We start from the raw sequence: 20,156 nt of genomic DNA on the forward strand, positions 1-20,156 counted from the left end.
CCCTCATTGCTTTAAATCCACATTCCTCAGAAGCTAAATTAGCTGCAGTGGATTCATCCTCTCCATTTAGATTATTTAGCTGTAATGACAGTGTACTAACAGATGCTCTGGCAGAGAAGAGGAAGAGAGGGGCGAAGATAGTTTCCAAAGAGCCCTGTTTTATTAATGTTAACACGGTGACTGGGCAGAATGATCAGTCTCCTTCAAGCATACATAATTACTGTGGTACCCAGAGAAAGGAGGTGTGGGGATGGGGGTGGGGGGGATAAAGAGCAGAGGGGGAGAGGGAGAAAGGTCCAGACAGGTGCAGTGAGGTGAACAGCACTGGGGAAATGAGGCTCCATTAAGTTTGTCATCAGCAATACGCCACCCGAGGTCACTGCAGAAGATGACACCCCCCATTCCCTCTCTCCCCACTTCCCTCCTTGGCTTAATTGTTTGCATCTTTCCAATCCTGTCTCTCAGCTTCCCATCACTCCTGTATTTAAAAGCCTCTCTGTCCGTGAGGGCGATTAAAGTGGAATGGAGCGTGTACTCGACCATCTCTCTTCCCCAATCCTTCCCCTCCCGTCTCTTTATTTAATATGCATGGCTCCAACCATTAAGGTGAACACAGCACTGTGCTCCAGTGTACCTCGATCCAGCTCTCTCTACCCATTACGCCTACACAATAAGGAATAATTTAAATCAAAGCCTCACTTTGGGAGAGGAGGGCACAGAATTCACTTATTCACTGATAGTGTAAAGGAAGTGAATTTTCATGTATAAAACTGCAGATAACAGCAGGAGTAAATCGGCGGACTATAATTTTAAATAGAGTGGTATTACTCTGATATGGTGACAAGGTTTAGGATTATTCAAATTAAGGCGTAGAGGACGACTAATTTTGTATTATCCAATAATGTCGAAGAACAATTTATCCCTGTGTCAGGATGTATGCCAGAGAGCAGAAATAAAATGAAATAGGTAAAGGCAGGGAAATGAATTCACATGACACAAGCATAATGAAATTAATATTTTAGAATGAATTCATTTGTAGAGGTGGGCAGTTTCCATTCAGTGGCTAATCGATATTGTTTCGCTCAGCATGATATTTAGTGTTTATGGGGCTTCATTTGTTTCAAGTATAGCTTCTATGGCTTCTTTTCATAGAACAAATAAGGTTAACGTTATCTTTAGTTAACTCTCTATCTTAGTGCACTATTTGTAGAAGTAGACAGAGCAAAGCAAACTTTCACATGTTGCTACTTTTTTTTATTACAGGTAATACTGCTCTTACAAACATGCATTGCCTATTAAATGTGGCTTCATAAAGATTTCTTGCAATATTTCTTGCACATCGACTCAATATCCATGAGAATAACAGCCAATAAAAACCCCTTTTTTCCCATAAAATGTTTGCAAAAATGTATTTTTTTAGCACAGTGCATCTATGGGTGTGTGTGTATATATGTGTGTGTGTGTGTGTGTGTGTGTGTGTGTGTGTGTGTGTGTGTGTGTGTGAGTGTGTATGTATGTATGTGTGTGTGTGCATGCATGTGTGGAAAAGACCTCTGAGCTTGCATTGTGATAAAGGAGATCTTTTTAAACTTGAAAAAATGTAGGGAAAAAGAGAAAACATACACTGGACTGCAGAGGAAGAGGAGTCAGAGGATGAAGATTACTGAGAAACAGGCCAAAGCCATGTGTTATCAGGATGCAATGAGTGATTTATTTTTTTCTTTTCTTTTTTCTTTTGTATTCATGTGTCCATTCCTTCTAACTCTTTCCTTCTCTTCTTGTGTTACAAATGTTACAGTTCATCTTCTATACACCACTTAATCCTCATTAGGGTCGTGGGTGGCTGGAGTCTATCCCAGCTGACTCGGGCGAAGGCAGGGGACACCTGGACAGGTCACCAGTCTGTCACAGGGCTACATACAGAGACAAACAATCACTCTCACATTCACACCTACGGGCAATTTAGAATAATCAATTAACCTCAGCATATTTTTGGACTGTGGGAGGAAGCCGGAGTACCCGGAGAGAACCCACGCATGCACAGGGAGAACATGCAAACTCCATGCAGAAAGATCCCGGGAAAGCCGGGACACGAACCAGGGATCTTCTTGCTGCAAGGTGAAAGTGCTAACCACTACGCCACTGTGCAGCCCTGTTGCAATTCATTCCACTATGAAATGTTTTCCCCTGATCAAGCCAGCATCACCCAAATCTTATTATATTTATGCTTCACTTCTCACACTTCTCCTTCACGTGAGCCATGTTGTCCAGCAGCTTCATCCAAATGGATTTATCCACCATCAGCTACAGAGTCACCTCTTTGAACACCTTACACAGCGACACCTCCTAGAAGAGCAGCTTCTTGAACATGGCGATGCTGACCTGGCTATCCAGCCTGATCTTTGCTTGAAACTTTCCGTAGCTCATCATCATACGTGTCACCTTCTTCCCGATGCCTTTTCCTCTGTAGCTGGGCTCTGCTATCATGATCTCCAGCTCAGCTAATGATGGATCTGTGGGGTCAGTCAGGAAGATGTTGACATCTCCCACCATGCACTGCTCCTCCTCTAGACTGGAGTCCATCCACCGCTGTTTGTCCAAGATGATGAATGTGTACTTCTCGTCATCTTCCCTCCAGCTCCTCTGCATGTTGTATTCCTGAATTAATTAGTAACATGTTGCTGTTACAAATTAATTTCCTATTAAGGATTAATAAAGTATATGTTCTTATTACAAAAAACTGACTTGGCTTCTGGCTGCTTTTGATGCAAAAAGTAAATCAGTAAAAACAACAACAGCTCTGTAAGTGCCTCAATGAGACATGCAGGCCTCAGTCCTCAAATCAAAACAGAGTAGAATTAACACAGACCATAAGTATATAACTTCAAATAAACATCACAACTTTAATAATTTCAAACAATTCAACTAAAAGTTTTGTTTTCATTTATCACAGCCCTTCAAAACTTATTAACACATAAATGTATGAATTTATAGATTTTTTTTAAAAAAAAGAAGAATTAGGTGTGACTTGATACAACCAGTTAAATCAATGTGCTGTTGGCAGTTTACTTAAATTATTAAGTTTCTAAAACATATGTCAACCATGTATCTGCAGACTTCTCAGCATAAATTGTTTGAGAGATAAAATGGTCCAGAAACCCAATCTTAAACAATTTTCTTGGCCACATAGGAGCAATTGAAAAGCGACCGACACAGACACACTATCACCTTTAAACTAATACAGCAAATGTGCGTCCGCAGTTGCATATTTTCCAAGCCTAGCAGTTATTTTTTTATTCATTTGGAATATATTTATTCACTCTCCTTTCAGCTTTGTGTTGCTTTCCTCTAACCTCTAATGGAATTATCTTTTTAGCTGCTAACTGCTGCATGCTTACTTTATAGTCACTAACTTTCTTTTGAGATGTACTCTTAAATCTATACATGTTAAAATGACACTTTGTGCCTCGGACCACAATAAACAACATATGCACTTAAAATGGAAATGAATGTTGAATGTGATGGACTCATATCATTTAACAAATGAAGGAATTTGCCACTAGCCAGAAACGCTAAACTACACACAGTTGAGTGATATATTCCGTGAATTTTTTCAACCAAAGGAAGATGCAAGTCTGTTTAGATACTCTGAGTGAAGGATTTTATTAACATGCTCAATGATCCTCTTGCCGGCAGCCCATGCTATAGCATTAAATCACTATGACTTTTCTTTTCTCTTTGGTTTTTAGTCTCTTTTCACATTTACTCAGAGATAAATCGCTGCCTTGATTCAGTTAAAATCATAAGATTTGTGTCCATTCAAACACAGGAAGAGACACATTTTTGTCCTTGTTGAAGCATCATTCTAATAAAGCCATGGCTACAGGCTACCACTCAAATGCTCTGTAAGATAACTCAATTTAGGCCCGAAAGAGACAGAACATAAGACAAAGGGGGTGAAAAAGGGAACAAAATGATGGAGAAAAGGTTACCAGGAAGCAAAGTAATGAGAATAGTTAGAGAGTGATGTAAATGGTCAAGGGAGAGGATGGACACCAGGGAAGAAAGGAAAGAACAGCAGGGGAGGAAGAGAGAGAATAACTGATTGTAAATGATCCTTTATTACTGAGCAGAGTGCAGCACTCAGCATTCTGTGAGCTGATGAGCCGCATCATGTGCTGTGTGATCCTCAGAGGGAAGCCAGGACTCACATTTATTCTGGAGCCTCTGTAGACTCTACTGTCCTGCCTGCTACCATTACTTTGGCTATTTGTTTCATATAGGGGTGTGTGTGTGTGTGTGTGTATGTGTGTGTTTCTGATCTAGTTCCTGTCTGCAAAATGTATTCAAATGTTTGATATTCTTTTGAGCAGTATTAGTGACTTCGTAAGTGTAATAAGTCAAGTTTCTATTTGCTGAAAGTCAAACTTCCTCACGGTTTGTTTTTCAATTGAGTTTGACATTTTAATTTAACACCGACACATTTTAGGATGAGTAGTGAAAAAAGTCAGTAGTAGTATAGTAGTTTATCTTCCTTTTTTTTTTTTCTTATCGTAAAAAACGCCCAGTGAAGTTGGGGACTTTGCGGGGAGCTGCCATGCAGATGAGTTCTTGCTGCTCCTCCCTGGTCAGAGGTCAGAAAGAGTTTCACTGTGAGTTTAATACCAATTAAAGAAAATAACCTTCCTCTAGACAACTTAAAGTCATCCTTAACAGCTCAGCACTCAGGATGCTAATTTCCTTAACTGAGTGTTGACCAATTATTTGTTCTAATAAACAAACAAAAACAACTTGAGATGCATTTAATATTACAAAAGCTAGTGGGACAATTTTCAACTGGCAATACTCATGTTTGAGACAAAACCTGAGATTTAAGGGAAAAAAACTGTGAATCCCAAGTTATACAAAACAGTAACGTCATTTAAAACTGCAGTCCTTGTCCTTTGTAACTTTTTTGTGATTGGCCCTACAAAACCTGAAGTATATAGCAAACAGCTGCACAACGTCGAGCTAGATGTGTTGGAGACATCTAATTGAGTGACCTCTTTGCTGTATTTAACAGTGCAGCTGCTGGAAACAGCTGCTCAGCTGAATGTCCACGAATACTGTTGCATCAACTTCAACGTGTCACTATTTACAGCCACTGCTAAAGTGTAATAAACATGTAAGGTGTATGCAGTTGGAGTCCTGCTGATGCTGAACATCAACAGCATCAAGCCCTCATTATACTCCCTATAGCTGCAGACACCACAAAAGCTTCTGTTATTTAACCTGTCTAATCTGCAGAAGTCTGCTGGGAGGACAGTATTTCATATCGACGCATTCACACCTGTACACTTTTGCTAAGCATTAGTGTACTCAATGGATGGGTCTATGAGGACTCTTGCAAACTTTACAGCACACGGACATGCAAACGTGGAAAATCAAAGCCTTTACACTGCAGTGTGCATCAATTGGCTACAATTAGAATTCATAGTTTAAAAGTCCAGTTGATATGAAGAAATAATCTTCACATTTTCATTAAAGCATGGAACTTGGTACATTTGCACATTCTGGGGCCCTAAACATTTGTAGAAATGGAGCCATCACTAACAGCCATAGGAGGCATTTTTATTTTTCTGCAAATCCAAATGTATTTTGCATCATATGTCCAGAACTCGGCATGACATCACAGAAAAGGTGATGTTCGCCCATATGTTTTGACAGTGATTACAATGAGACTGTGCACAACATTCTAAACTGTCTAGATGAATAGGTATTTGTGAATTCAAAAAAATGCTGTTAGAAAGAAATCATAGTTTCTGAGCATTTGCTGGATTTTATATTATCAAGTCTGTAGCATTCATCTTGTGTTGAGTTCTTGAAGGTTGATCCTACTGTTCACTAATCCTGACAATACAATGACTGTAAAAAAGTAGAACATCATGCAGTATGACCCTCTGAGCTTCAAAAGAGTCTGTCAAACACAAATATTTATTTCAAAAATATATTCCAAGGACATATTTGATAGTTTTTGTTGTTGTTGTTGTTGTTGAACCTATTCTTCTCCTTCACAGTCTGTTCCACACTAACACTGAGCTGCGCCCTTTTAAAAGGCTTTTTCTGTATTTTCACTGCCCCCAGCCTTTCATACAGCCACAACTTCAGAATTCAAGGATGGATACAGTTGTGAAAGTTCTTCTGTGTTGCTGTCTGCTTGTTGGTTTTTGCTGCTTATGCCAAACTAGCAGCCACTGCTTCACATAGTAGAGAGCAGAGTTCACATTCGGATACAGCAGGACATCCACAAGATGTTTCTGTGATGGTTCCATAACTAACTAGCAGGAATCAGATCTCTCACTGCTGAAACTGTCTTTATTCTGCTTATAGAGGCTACACACCTACTGAATGGTGGTGAAGTGGGCAGACATCAGCTTTGCATGTCCTCTGGGGAACAAGCACAACAGATTGCTGTGAAGGCGCATGTTTTTTTGTGAGTGTGCGTGCGTGCGTGTGTGTGTGTGTATGTGTGTGTGTCTGCACGCCCCCCCATAGTGTTACTGACAGAAAGTAGTTGACAGTGAATGGAAACTAGCTTTGTGGACACTGACAGGACCCAGGATGATTTCACAGGATTATTACATTTCTGTGACAGCTACCACACTTTCAAAAAGTTTTGACTACGTTTGTGAACAGGAACAAGCCTCTCTGACAGATGGAGAAGAGAAATAGGATATACAAGTGTAGTGCCAGATTCAATGTTAGTGTTTGTTACCTTCACAAAAACGAGATATGACGGACATAAAAAGAACAACTGCATGAATTACTGTATGAATTATTACATGACGGGATGAAAAGGTATAAAAAAAATTAAACCTATAATAGAATAAATACAGTGATAAATGCAGCTTTTGTTAGCGGTGGCTGTGACTCAGGTTGGTCATCAGGTTGTCCTCAAATAAAAATGTTCTTGGACAAGACACCGAACCTTCAGTGTGTCCCAGTGTCAAACCAGTGCCATGCTTACTGTTGTGTTTGTATGAATGCGAAGGCACAGTAAGCACTAGACATTTCACCAAACAACAACACAAATACTACAACATATATTACAACATTTAGACATTAGGAATAAAAAAGTTGCCGCACTGCATCAATTTAATGACTTCCTGCAGTGTTTAATCCACACGTTGGAGCAGTGAGGCCTGTAAGGAACCCAGTTTGACACTGTGAAACCAAAAAGTTTTGCAGTCAGTTTAGCTGACCTTATGGGACTCAGACTTCTCTGTTTGATGACAAAAGCTGATATACTTCAAATACACGATAACGACTTGAAGAAAATATGGCCTGTCAGAGGCAACATTTTTGAGTGTACACTACTTTAAAAAGAAGTAAAACCATTTGAGTTTTAAACTGTACAGAGGGACAAACTGCACCACTGCACACTCGAAAAACAACAGAAGGATCTATTTACTTGCTCCAGATGACCTCACTCTCCTAAGAAGATAAATATATTGTTGTACCTTGCTACAGTATAATCTATATGTGTACTCCACAATAAAGCCCACATAGAAGCTCAAACGTTTCAAGGAAAATATTGTTCAGCTGAAAATAGCAATTCAACACTGTAAAGTGTCTGATTAGAGCTGACACAATGAGTTGTTTAATTGACTTTTTTTCACAACCAAGTCATTTTCTGAGAAACAGTAAACATTATCAAGTTCCTGCTTCTCAAATGTGAGGATTTACTGCATTCCTTGGACTAAATAGTTATTTGAGGAAATAATCAGCTGATTGTAGCTGTGATACACAACACTGAGTTGTAGTCTTCTTTCAATTTCTTATTATTTAAATGATCCAATATTGGTTCTTAAAACCCCAAATCAATATTAACAATAATTTCTTATTGTCATTTTTCTCAAGAACTGTAAACATTTTGGCTAAATGTGATGCGTGTAGTGGTTGCTTGATGTAAATGGTTCAGTTAGGAATTTATGATATCTGACGTGGCCACTTTGGGGCAGGTATCATAATTTGCATGCAAGATTTGAGTGTCGTGACTCAGGAGGGTTGGTGGACTTGGGCTATCTATAGATTGCATGCATGGGTGTGGTAGATGGAATTCCACACACGGCTCTGAGTTCGTTTTTTTTTTTTTTTTGTGGGCATGAGGTTTACTTTGGTTAGAAGGAAGTTGAGTGGACAGTCCTGTCTGCATTTAGTGCAATTGTCAAATTACGCAGACTTATTTAAAGTATTAATTTTTCTTTATTTCTTTCTATGAGCTGATACACCTATGTGGTATGTGCTGTAAGTATTCAGTTATACACATGTGGTCACATTATTTTCAGTCTTTACTAGGGGTACCATCATTTTTGTCCAGGCCTGTTTGATGAGTTTATTTTTAAGAAATAATTCTGTTGAACCACGGTTCACAAGCAATGTCTGATTTTCATTGGTTAATTTTCATAGAATTTTTATTTATTATTACTTTTGTCAGATTCAAATTATTTGTGTGACCATTGTGGGCTTTTCTTTCATTAACTGAGGGGTACCAACAATTTTGTCCATGTGTGTATGACCTAAGCAGCAAATCTCAGGTTAGATTCTTGGCCGGACCATTTTTTTTTGCATGTCATTCTCTCTTTCTGCACATTTTCTTTCACTTCTACTGTCACTGCAAAAAAAAGGAAAAACAGTGCTAACAAAGCCTTTACAAGTGGTGCAGGACTTACATTATCTTGCTGAAATAGAGATTTTTCTTTAATTGTGGATTTTGTGGTTTGAAATTGAATCAGAATCGATACCTTGTCAGCATGTATGGTCTTGTCAGTGTGTATAGTCAGAATTCTGGCTGCACACAAACGTATGTATTCACAGATTTTCATGGGCTGAGCAGATGACAAAACTGACATCATTTAGGTTATTAGGTTTACTCAGATGCTGAGAGAATTAAGTCTAAGGCAGAATACAAAAACAACACATGCAAATGTAGACAAATCCAAGCCTGATATTTCCAGACGCTTAATGTAATTTTGCAGACAACAGAGCTTTACATGCAATACGACATGTGACTGATCTGTCAAGACATTTTAATTATCCATCCTGTTGACCAAGTCCCTTCAATCCACTGAGTCCAGCCCAAAATGATCTATAACACTTCAAATGAACTTGAAATGGCTTTATGTGCTGCATCTTTATCCAGCAAGTCTAAATTGCACATAAAAATGGCATAGAATATGACTTTAGGGTTCATTATCAGATTCAAGTAATATAGTGATGCTTCTCTTAAAAGGCAAAAATTGACATTTTAGTTTAACAACTTGTGCAGTGATTGTACCTCTTCAAGTCTGTTTTAAGGTATGTAGGGTTTTACACAATATAGGTTGTTTCATTAGGTTTGCAAGTTGAGCATCAAATTCAAATTGATTATAAGAAGTCAACATGTGTAACATGAGCTTTAGCAGCTGCAGGATGTTTTTGTGATGTCCTCCTATCTTACATTGCTGTTACACCTTCACAGAATGTAAAGCTTCCACACGATCACAAGATGCAATTAAGCTTTTAGGAACTCAACAAAAGTGAATTTCTTAAAGCTGTGATGCAGATGTAAATCCCACCTACACATGGGTTCAAGCTGAGTAGCAAACATCGCAAACACAAAGGAGCCCTCAAGTGTTGACAGAATTATTTCATTACACTCAAAAAGCTATGGTTTATAAGAAAATAAAATTCAAAACATTTTCCAAAACATCAATTGGCAGCACTAAATGCAAGTTTTATGATTCATAGTAAGACCAACATTTGTCCATTGGGAATCAGGCATTTCAAAACAGCAGCTGAAGAAAATCTGGTATTATTGCCAAAGACCTGCAGGAAGACCTGAATAAGGCTGGAACAAAAGTGTAGATTATTAGAAAAAACAAGCAACGCTTCCATGCCCAGAAAACTGGCTGTGCTCCATTCTTGACCAAAAAACACATAAACGTTGACTTAAAGATCCCAGAAAAAGCATTGCTTATAGGCCTGTTAAATTCTAGGAGTCTTTTTTTTTTATAAAGTGAATAAACTGGAACTGATGGATCAGAAGTATATCTATATGATAAGAACACAATCCCCAGCAATCAAGCAAGGATTCCTCTGTCCTGTTGTTTTTGCACTTGATATTTTACATTTATTTGTCAGGCACCATGCACAGAAAAATATTTTTCACAGGAAAAAAGCTTTTTAGCTATCGGCTCATTTCTATCTGAAATCCAAGAGTAGGCACAATAGTAAATATAACATACAAATGTATATCCAAGATGACATGATTAAAAATCCACACACAGCCTGACAATCAGGGCTGGATTGGGGCAAAAAAGCAGCCCAAGCATTTTTGGCCCAGACCGGCCCACAACACTATCGGTTGACTGATTCAAGCACTGATTTTTGAATGTGTTACAGGCACCAGACCTAGGGGTAATCTGGACTGGCAGCAAAGATTACACAGGACAGGAAACACTGTGTAACCGGAAGTAATTAATGGCTGTGGATTAACAGACAGAGCACCAAGTTAGTGTCTTCCTCATGCCTCATTTATTTCTGGGCTGGGCATGGGCAGAGCTTACAGATATAGCTCTCTGATGGATCCACAACAGAACCAGATCACCACCTACTGGAGAAAAAGTGGAATTGACCTTAAAATACTGTTAAAGCAGTTCAAAAATTAGAGGGGAGGTGTCTGTTCAAATACAAAAACGTTAAATATGGCATTTCCAACCGACTACAAATGAAAGGACAAAAACTGACAGGTCAGATTTTCAGAACAAAAATTCAAAAACATCTTTAGAGACCTAAACAAATTTGCTGACAAGTTGGAAAAATTGCAATTCAGTAAAGCAGGGGTATTCAACTAAAATTCAAAGAGGTCCAGTCTGAGAAAATGTATTGAAGCAAAGGTCCTGAACATCATAATGTCCAACTGAATTAGTGCGATATATGTTGATGTAACCTAGTAGTTTTATTAGTGTCTGCATGTAATCAATAACTGACCGTATACCTGTACATCTTAAAATAAAGTGCAGAACTTCATAAAATAATGACCGAACAACCTGAAACAGCTTATATACATCTTTAATAATACCTAAATCTCAAAAAAAAAATCAGCAATTGAACACTTTTACATTTTTTTCCTGTCTTCTATCACTCCCCTTATATCCCTGCTGCTTAATGGGAGAACTGAGCTTCAGCTGCCAGTATTCTGAATCGTGGTCTGAACGGTGTCAGGGTTGTTCTCAAACACATCTGGAGCTCATTGGTGAGTCTGGAACCATATTTAGCTGTTCATAGTTGAAAAAGCTGCCTCGCAGCTGTATGTTTAGCCGAACATAGTCAGCATGTGCAGAGCTACTTTCTTCTTGGTGTCACGTTATTTGTTTTCCTATTTTGTCTATCCTCTTTTCGTCTGTCCCTGTCTACTGTTTTCTGAATGCAGAGCTTAGATGTTTAACCACAGACACACCACAAAACTCACATATGCAGTGTACACTGACTCTAATCCAGACCATGTTGAAGAAGCATGTGATGCCCCTTGAACTTTACAGCAACATAATGATCCCAAACATACATGCACGTCAAACACAGCTTGGTTCAAGAACTGTTCCTGAAGTGTCCTTAAGTGGCCTCACAGTCCCAAGATTTAAATCCAACTTTTGGTGGAAATTACACAAGGCAGCAGCAGCATGAAAACCAAAGATTATGAGTGATCTGGAGGATTTTACACACAAGGAATGGCTTAAATGGTACAAAAAAGAGGTGTCAGAAGCTTTTGAGATATTGGTACTATCAATAAACTCAAGATTATGTTTTTTTCTTTTTTTTTCTTTTTTGGAATCTTGTCTTTACTAAGGCTTTCGTTGATGTTTTCATTAAATTGTATTCATGTCAGCTGAATGTCTTAATAAATGGAATCCACATTAAACAGAGACATTTTTTTTCACAGTGGAAACTGTACATTTGTGTTTATTCCATGAGGTAAACACCAGCAGTTTTACAAGAGCTGTCTATCCCGACCTCACTTTCACCCATGGGTGCTACAGTTTGCTCCCACATCAACCCACAGAGCTGTTTACCACTTCGAAACGCCACTCAACCTGAGAACTGTCAGTGTAACCCCACCACCCTGCACCTGCTGGGAGACTACCAAGTTCATCCTCCAACACACACGTACACACACACACACACACACACACACACACATACAGTAGAGTGTTTGGAAATCTGGAGACAGGGTGGTTTAGTCACAGTTGACCCTTTAAGAAGCTGAGGAATGAAAGAAATAACACACACACACATGAACACACATGAACACACACACACATACACACACACACATTGGGACCAGTAGCCAGACAGGCGGCACCTTGTGTCCTCACTTTGACTGTTAATACTGTTAATTCCTTCAGAGCAAACCTTGTTGGTTCAACCTCATTACCAGGTCAAGGCTAAAGGTTCCACCAGCTGATACTGTGTGTGTGTGTGTGTGTGTGTGTGTGTGTGTGTGTGTGTGTGTGTGTGTGTGTGTGTGTGTGTGTGTGTGTGTGTGTGTGTGTGTGTGACCTGCTCTTAGTAACTGATTCTAGGTATATTTTTGTGCCATCTTTTGAGAATATCCTCCACAGAGGGAATTGATTTACATTCTTAATATTATATTAATACTTCAGACATGCAACAATCCTTAAACTTGACTATTTTCATTCACCTCTGTTATCTAGTGTAAAGCAGCATGTCTGACAGTTAAGCATTTTGGCATGTGTCTCGCTTATAAAACAGGGTAGTAGAGCAGCACTTTGGAGAAATATTTTAGGGCTATGAGACAAACAGGTTTAACATTGAGGCTGGAAGCACAGCTAGGGTCCAAACAAGCTAAATACAACAGGCCATTTCTCACTGAAGGACTTTGCAGGTCATTTCAGGGTGGCCTAAACCTTTATATGTGTTCTCACCATGAGAAACGCCTCTGTTGAAACTCTTTCAGGGATATTTTCTGGATAGATCTAAGCACCTCCTCCAGGTACTTCTGAATGGCACCTAAAAAACTCAGAAAACCCAAAATTATTGCTTAAACTCAGAGGAATAGGTGCCCTTTTTCTGCACTCTCCTTATTGAGTAGCAGTCTTCTCTTCTTTAACATCACCATCAACAATATAAATATCACCATATAAAGCTAACATAACAAACGTCCATTATTCTTTTAGTCATTATTTTGGCGCATAAGCTGTCGAACAATACACCCCAATTGAAAATAAAAGGCTTAAAGGGCTGATTGCGTGGCCATTCCTGTAAATGTTCACACTATCGCGTGTCTGCATCATCCCTGCAGTTATACGTTTCTGTAGAGCCTAATAATAAGGTTTCAGTTCACTCCCAGCCAGTCTGTCTGGAGCTCCTAAATAGTGCGACTTCTTGAAGCTGAAGACAAGAAAAAGATACTTTCACTGGATCCCAAGACCAAAAGAAGTTACTGCAGCTGAAAAGCTTGGATGTTTGGTTCCCCATCAGTCTTGTTCCATTTGAGAAATATTGCCAAGCTTCAGTCTTTTCTTAGCCAGAAAGGTGGTGAAAAACTAACCCGTGTCCTTATCTCCAGTAGCTAGATTGCTGCAGTGCACTTTTTAATGAAATTATCTACTCAGAGGCCACATCTTACTTAAAACTGTACTGTCTGGACGGCGTATTACTGTCACCCACTGTTTAATCAAACTCCTCTGGTCTCGTATAAAATAGATTTAATTTGTCTTCAGTGTCACGAAAATCATCCAGTGTTGGTTTATTGGAATTTCCAAAACAAAGGATGAACAAACTGAAGGTTGCAACTTGTTTATAACTAAGCTCCTAAACTATGCAAGCTCAAGGCATCTTTGAGATAATGGTTTTATTATTTATGTGTTGACTTCATGTGCTCTTCAAGGTGATTTTGAAAGATAATCTTGCAATGCACTAAGTTTTATTCTAATCATGCTATCTGTATTTGTCTGTACTTGAGATATATAGTGTCCTTGAACACAAGTAACGGAATTTTGCTGTTTAGCTTGGTATTGTTAAACATTTTTTCCCCTTCTATTTGCATTTTCTGATGTATAAAATGTAAAAGCAAATAAATGATCATTATTCAATAAGTATTATTAAAGGTATACTGACAGAGCTGCTGGAAGCTCCTGTTGCCACTGTACCCTTTAATGCACCCACCACTATAACTGGACTACTTAGATACTGAAGAACTATGTAATATATATTGATTCTGAGGTACATTAAATGTGTTTTTGGGATTATTTCTTTCTTTCTTTTTTTTTGCAATGAATATTACTATCCTTGGATATGTTGAGTCACTCTGAATTTTTATTTTTATATATATATATATATATATATATTTGCATAAGGTCTGTGTATGTGAACCTCTGCTATAAATAAGTTTAAAAAACAAATCTTTGCTCTGTGTATATATGCATTGTAGGAAATCTGCACTGAAAACCACAGACTGTGTTTTTTTCTTTTTACGTGTGTGTGTGTGAGAGAGAGGAAGAGACACAGTGAGCGAGGCCTTAAGTTAATTAAAGTTAATAGAGGTAATTTATTTTTCCAACCTCAGTCACCCTACAATCCGCCTGTAAAGAATTAACCTCATGTATCCTCACTTTATCACACCACCACATGCACACACACACACACACACCTATACTGTGTGCGCATACACAGCAGAATCTTGAACCAGCTGTCCTGGAATATCCTGATGCTAATCTCTAATAAGGTCCTGCTGATATTTAATCTGACCTCTGACCTGACCTCTTTTACAGATTATTTGTGTGACACTCCACTCTGTGGCACTGAGTGGAACTGCAAACCAGACAGAAGGTCACAGGTGCAACACACACCGACAGTGCAGTTTGCTGTCTCTCGTAACAGAGCAGCTCTGCTATGAGTATTAGCACAAAGCAGTTCAGCTTCTTAGAGTTGACAGAAACCTGCTACACAATGAAATAAACTCAGCAAATGCTGTTGAAACAAGTTTTTGGCTCAATTTTGAGCCTGAAAAGCCATAAAACACATTACCTCAATCAGCTTTAAACTACACTGATCAACCGCAACATGATGACAGCTGACAGGTGAAGTGTGAAGTAAATAACATTGATCATCTTGTTATAATGCAATGTTCTGCTGGGGAACCGTGAGTCCTGACATTCATGTGGATGTTTGACATGTACCCCCTACCTAAACATTGCAGGTCAAGAAGAATAGAATAGAATAGAATAGAATAGAATAAAATAGAATAGAATAGCCACTTTACTGTCAGCCAGAACATACAGTAGCTGGTGCAAGAGGTCCATATAGGTTTCATTATACAATCAAGCTCTGAAAATTATGTATTAAAAACCAATTCAGTGGCATCACTGTCTTATTTAAAAAAAATCAATAAATAAATAATTGAGTTTTGAAAGCTTCATTGATCGTTGCTTCATCAAATGAATCTTTAAATGCCTCAGTAAATCAGTGCCACAGCCACTCTGTGGATTCATCCAAAGACAGGACGGCAGCAGGGTCACCAGAAGGTCAAACAGCAACAACTGCAAAATATCTTACCGCAGAACTACATTTGAACAGGCAGCCTTTTCAATCAAAGGCTGTCACATCTGCAACGCATTACCAAACAAAATTAATATGATAGCAGACTTAAAAACCTTTCAGCAAAAGTTAAGTATTGGCTGAAAGAATAACAAGAATGTACCCACATCTATAAGGTCCGACTGACTGTGGATTGTGTTATTACGTGTGTGTGTGTGTGTGTGTGTGTGTGTGTGTGTGTCTGGGTGGGGGGTTATAAGTTTATAATGTTGTCTATGCTGGTTTTTTTTGGTGTTGTTGGTCCTCTGGCTACTATGAAGATATCACTTTTCCTGGTTACATATTTTTCCATAAAAATAAGTTGAACTGTTTGTGTTCTAGTGCTTGTGGATTCTAATGGATGAGTAAACTTTCTTGTCCCAGAGGGAAAACCAGGGCATAGCGCTACTGCTTTAAGTATAGGCATGACCATATCATAAAAACATGAAGAGACCATAAAATATACAGAAAGGAAACTCTACAAATTTCTGTGCTTGTGAATGTATTGCACATTATGCTTTCTCACTTTGCTATATTGCCCTGATGTTTATTATTGGAGCTCGACAGCTTGTTGTAGGGCGCTGGAACAAATGATAGCTTTCAGTGGTTTGATTTGCACTTTAGCACCTCGAGTCTTTCTCCTAATGCCAGAGGTTTATATCCAGTGAAGAGGGGATGTTGAGAGTCTGCAGTGATTTTTTGTTGCTTGTTTCTTGTTTGCCTGCTCATACGGGCTTTGTATAAGCTTGTATTCTTTCATTCCTGTCAACTTCATAGATGTTCTCTATCCTGCCAAGCTTCCTTTTCTGCTGTGCTGTTAGGCTGCCACACCATGCTGTAATTCCATATTGAATGGTGCTTTTGTGGATTGACCGCTAGAACATTAGGATGCCTGTATGACTTTAGGAGGAGAAGCCCTTTGTTGCAGCCTTTTGTGCAAATTTTCAATATATGTTTTCCAGTAAAGGAGGTCGTCTATGTAGATACATATGGTTAATTTGACAATACTTAATTTAGGTGTCTGTTTCATTGTGGCACACAAAATGGACCGTGCATTTGTGGATAAGGCCCAGAGGCACAATTTTATCAGATGATTAAATGATAGAATTATTGTGGTGTAAATTAGTACTGGCGTTTGAAACTAGTGTAAAACGTATAGGTGACGCCACACAACTGTTTGTACATGTGGTCACGTCAGCTAGAAAAGCAACAAAAGTGACATGATAGGAACTGAAAGGCACTAAAATACTGTTATTTATGGAAGCTTATTCCACAGTCAGATCCGACCGTCAGATTCAGAGGCAACACAAATGGCTTCAGGAGGGGCGGGACAGATATTTGCTGCCTCTAATGCTGAATAATACAAGGAAAACATTTTTAAAAACTCTCCACTTGATGAGAAATTTAGGCCTGTTTCTAGTTTCATAGCTAATTGGTTTCATAATTCATTTGTTACTGCATGGGTAAATTGCTCTGGGAGGTTGTTCATGAGATGAGAGGGAGGCGACTGAACTGAATGTGCTGTCAGAAAGTGCTCCAGCCAGTTGTTGAGAATCACTGATGTGACACCAGATCCATGCACAATATTTAACACACACGCACACACACACACACACACAAACAAAACACATTAAAAGAAATCAATGACTATGATTTATACAGTGGTTTCATAAAGTATTCAGATCCCTTTGCTTTTTGCATGTTTTATTATGCTGAAGATTTTATTTCATTTCAATAAAAGTGGCCTTTCCCCCATTCATCTACACCTGTTAATGACAAAATGACAGCAAGTTGTTCTAGATTTTTGGAAATCTCATTTCATTTAAGTATTCAGAACCTTAATTCAGTCCTTTGTAGAAGTCCCATTGGCAGTAATTACAACTTTGAGTCTTTTTGGGTAAGTGTCTGCAGGCCTTGCATACCTGGATTTAGGCAATTTATCTTTTTTGTTCTGTTTTTTTAGAGAGGGAAAGAGAGTGAGTGAGTTACACCCTAGTGTGAAGAGGTTATTGAAAGGCTAAATCAGGGAATGGAAGTCATAAAGTATTAATTAGAGTACAGTCAGTCATCATTAAGTGTCAGATAGCCAACGCGGCAGAGGCGACCAGTGAAAGAACCAGAGAATCAGAGATTCAAATCTGTATTTCTTTTTATTGTTGTTTGTACACCATAATTCCAGACAATATTCTGACATGTTCCTCCAACCATTAAAAAAAGTAGCCTGTGGCACTTCTCTCCACTGATTTATATACCCTGTACCTATCAGGCACATACCACCTGAGAGGTAAACCCCCAAACACACCCACATAAATAGATATTAAGTATTTACATTAAAACCATTACAGACTATATACACTCAATAAGCACAACCAACTTAAACCCAATTTAATAAATACCCCCCTAAATACTTTAAACAATTATTTACACAACTGAAAACACAAACTCCCCTCTACCTACTTCCCACATGGCACCTCCGTCCCGGAACTAATAAAAGGCATCCGAACCCCCGGGGAATGCTTTTGTCCGGACACCCTGGGATGAAGAGGACAAGCAGAGGTACGTTTTGCTACCAGTAGACCAATAAACTAACATTACATTTGCACAGTTTGGTTAAATTGTACACCTTGCTTCTTTCCACCACACCATCTACTGCCATGAATCACCTGCTACCTTTGTTCACAGGTGAAGGTCCTGATGGAACTGTGGCATCACAGCTGCAAACCATGTGCTCCAATCAAACAAAAAAGCGAACAAATCACAACATACACCTAAATAAATCATTTTACAAATGAAAGAGTGTGTTGGTTTTTATTTCAATATACTAATTAACAGACCTCTGGTAACGGCAGTCCGTCGTTAGATTAAGAAATGGAAAGAACATGGCACATGACGTGAATCTGACTAGAATAGGTCATTTTAAAAAAACTGAGCGACCCCATGCCAGAAAGAGTACTGGGGATGCCACCAAGACATCAATGAGTCCTCTAGAAGACATGTGAGTTTGATAGAAGAGAGAACAAGACGTCATCTGGAAGATTATTTGGTCTGATCAAACCAAAATTTAACTTTGGTCATCGACTAGACACTTTGTTTAGCAGAGACCAAACACGCACATCCAAGCACACACCACTCCTAACATGAAGCATGGTGGTGGCAGCATCACAATATGGGGATGCTTTGTCGCAGAAAGCCCTGGAAGGCTTGTAAAGATGATGTAAATGATAAATGAATGTAGCATAGCATCCTGGAGGACAACCTGATGTAGTCTGCAAGAGAACTGCAACTTGGGAGAAGATTTGTTTTTCAGCAAGACATTGACCTGAAGTTTCCAGGAAAAGTTACATAGACCTAACTTTGGAATCTAACAGTTTGCAAATATGGGGGTAAAATTGCAGTGTTTACATGGACGAGGCCGGTTCATATCCTTTCACTAAGGCTCAATGTAATTGCAGTAAAAGATGCATTTAATAAATACTGACTTAGAGGGAGTAAATACTTGTGCTTTCACTTATTTTAACTTTTATATTTTTAATTAATTGGCATTGCTTCATAGAAATCTGTTTTAAGATTTCTATAAAAAGGGAAAACTTCCAAGACTGGGTGAATGTTTTTTTTATTGGCACTGTATATTCATTTAATTTGAGAATTTAGCAATGAATAATGTTATGGAGAAATCAGATTCTATCTAAAAAAAAAATGTACAAAATGTGTACACAAGACATCCTCCCACTAAAAGGTGAACACTGAATAAAACATACTGACTCAAGGCTTTTTCCAGTCACCTTGCGTGCACTTAAGGGTAACGTGGATGTTTTGACCACTGGCAAGAGAAAGCAGATGAAGTACTACGGATTCCTGGCAGTGGTAAAATGCTACCCCACTGACTGAAAACTGAAGGTGATGTACTGATAAAATATAGTCAGTCAAGTACCTTAAAGAGATTATACTGAGACCTAATCAGAGTAATCTTGTCAACTGTTCTGGAAACCACAAGCCATGGGTATCACACCTTCAGGTATAGATGATTAAAACCCACATTTGCAATATAATACAGACTTTAAAGGTTATAACTTTGGTTTCTGCTCAGGTTGACTCCACTAATGTTAATTTTATTGTAAAAATGACTGCCAGTCAGACATCACAAGTGTATTGAATTAAGTGAGCTGTGTCCCTCTTTGATCATTCGAAGAGCCATTTCCCACATTCTCATGTTTGTGTTTGTTGTTTCATTGATGACTTTCTGAAAGTGTGTCAAGCCCACACATCTATTCAGGCAGGGTGAAATATTCCTCTTTAGTTGAACAGCTTGTATGCGTGGGCAAAGTGTGCATGTTTATCTGCGTGTGTGTCTGTGTGTGAGAGAGACAAAATGATTTCATTTTAAGACTTTTATTTCTTGCTTGCTTGTCTTTCATTGAACTTGTACAGCTTTCAAAACTAAATGTAAATTTGAATAAAAAGGGTTGTCTTTGAAAGCATGTGAGTCATCTGTCGGTTTATCAGAACCTCCATGTCCAGGAGTGAAATATACACAGAGAGCC

General features: G+C 38.6%; 1 pseudogene; it reads right to left on the reverse strand.

Moving 5' to 3' along the window:
• Nucleotides 1-2,304: 2,304 nt before the first annotated feature.
• The window catches only part of LOC111564077 (N-acetyltransferase 9-like protein), a 53,119-nt pseudogene continuing 35,267 nt past the window's right edge, over nt 2,305-20,156 (reverse strand).

The sequence above is a fragment of the Amphiprion ocellaris genome, chromosome 20, assembly GCF_022539595.1.
Source record: "Amphiprion ocellaris isolate individual 3 ecotype Okinawa chromosome 20, ASM2253959v1, whole genome shotgun sequence".
Lineage (NCBI taxonomy): Eukaryota > Metazoa > Chordata > Actinopteri > Pomacentridae > Amphiprion > Amphiprion ocellaris.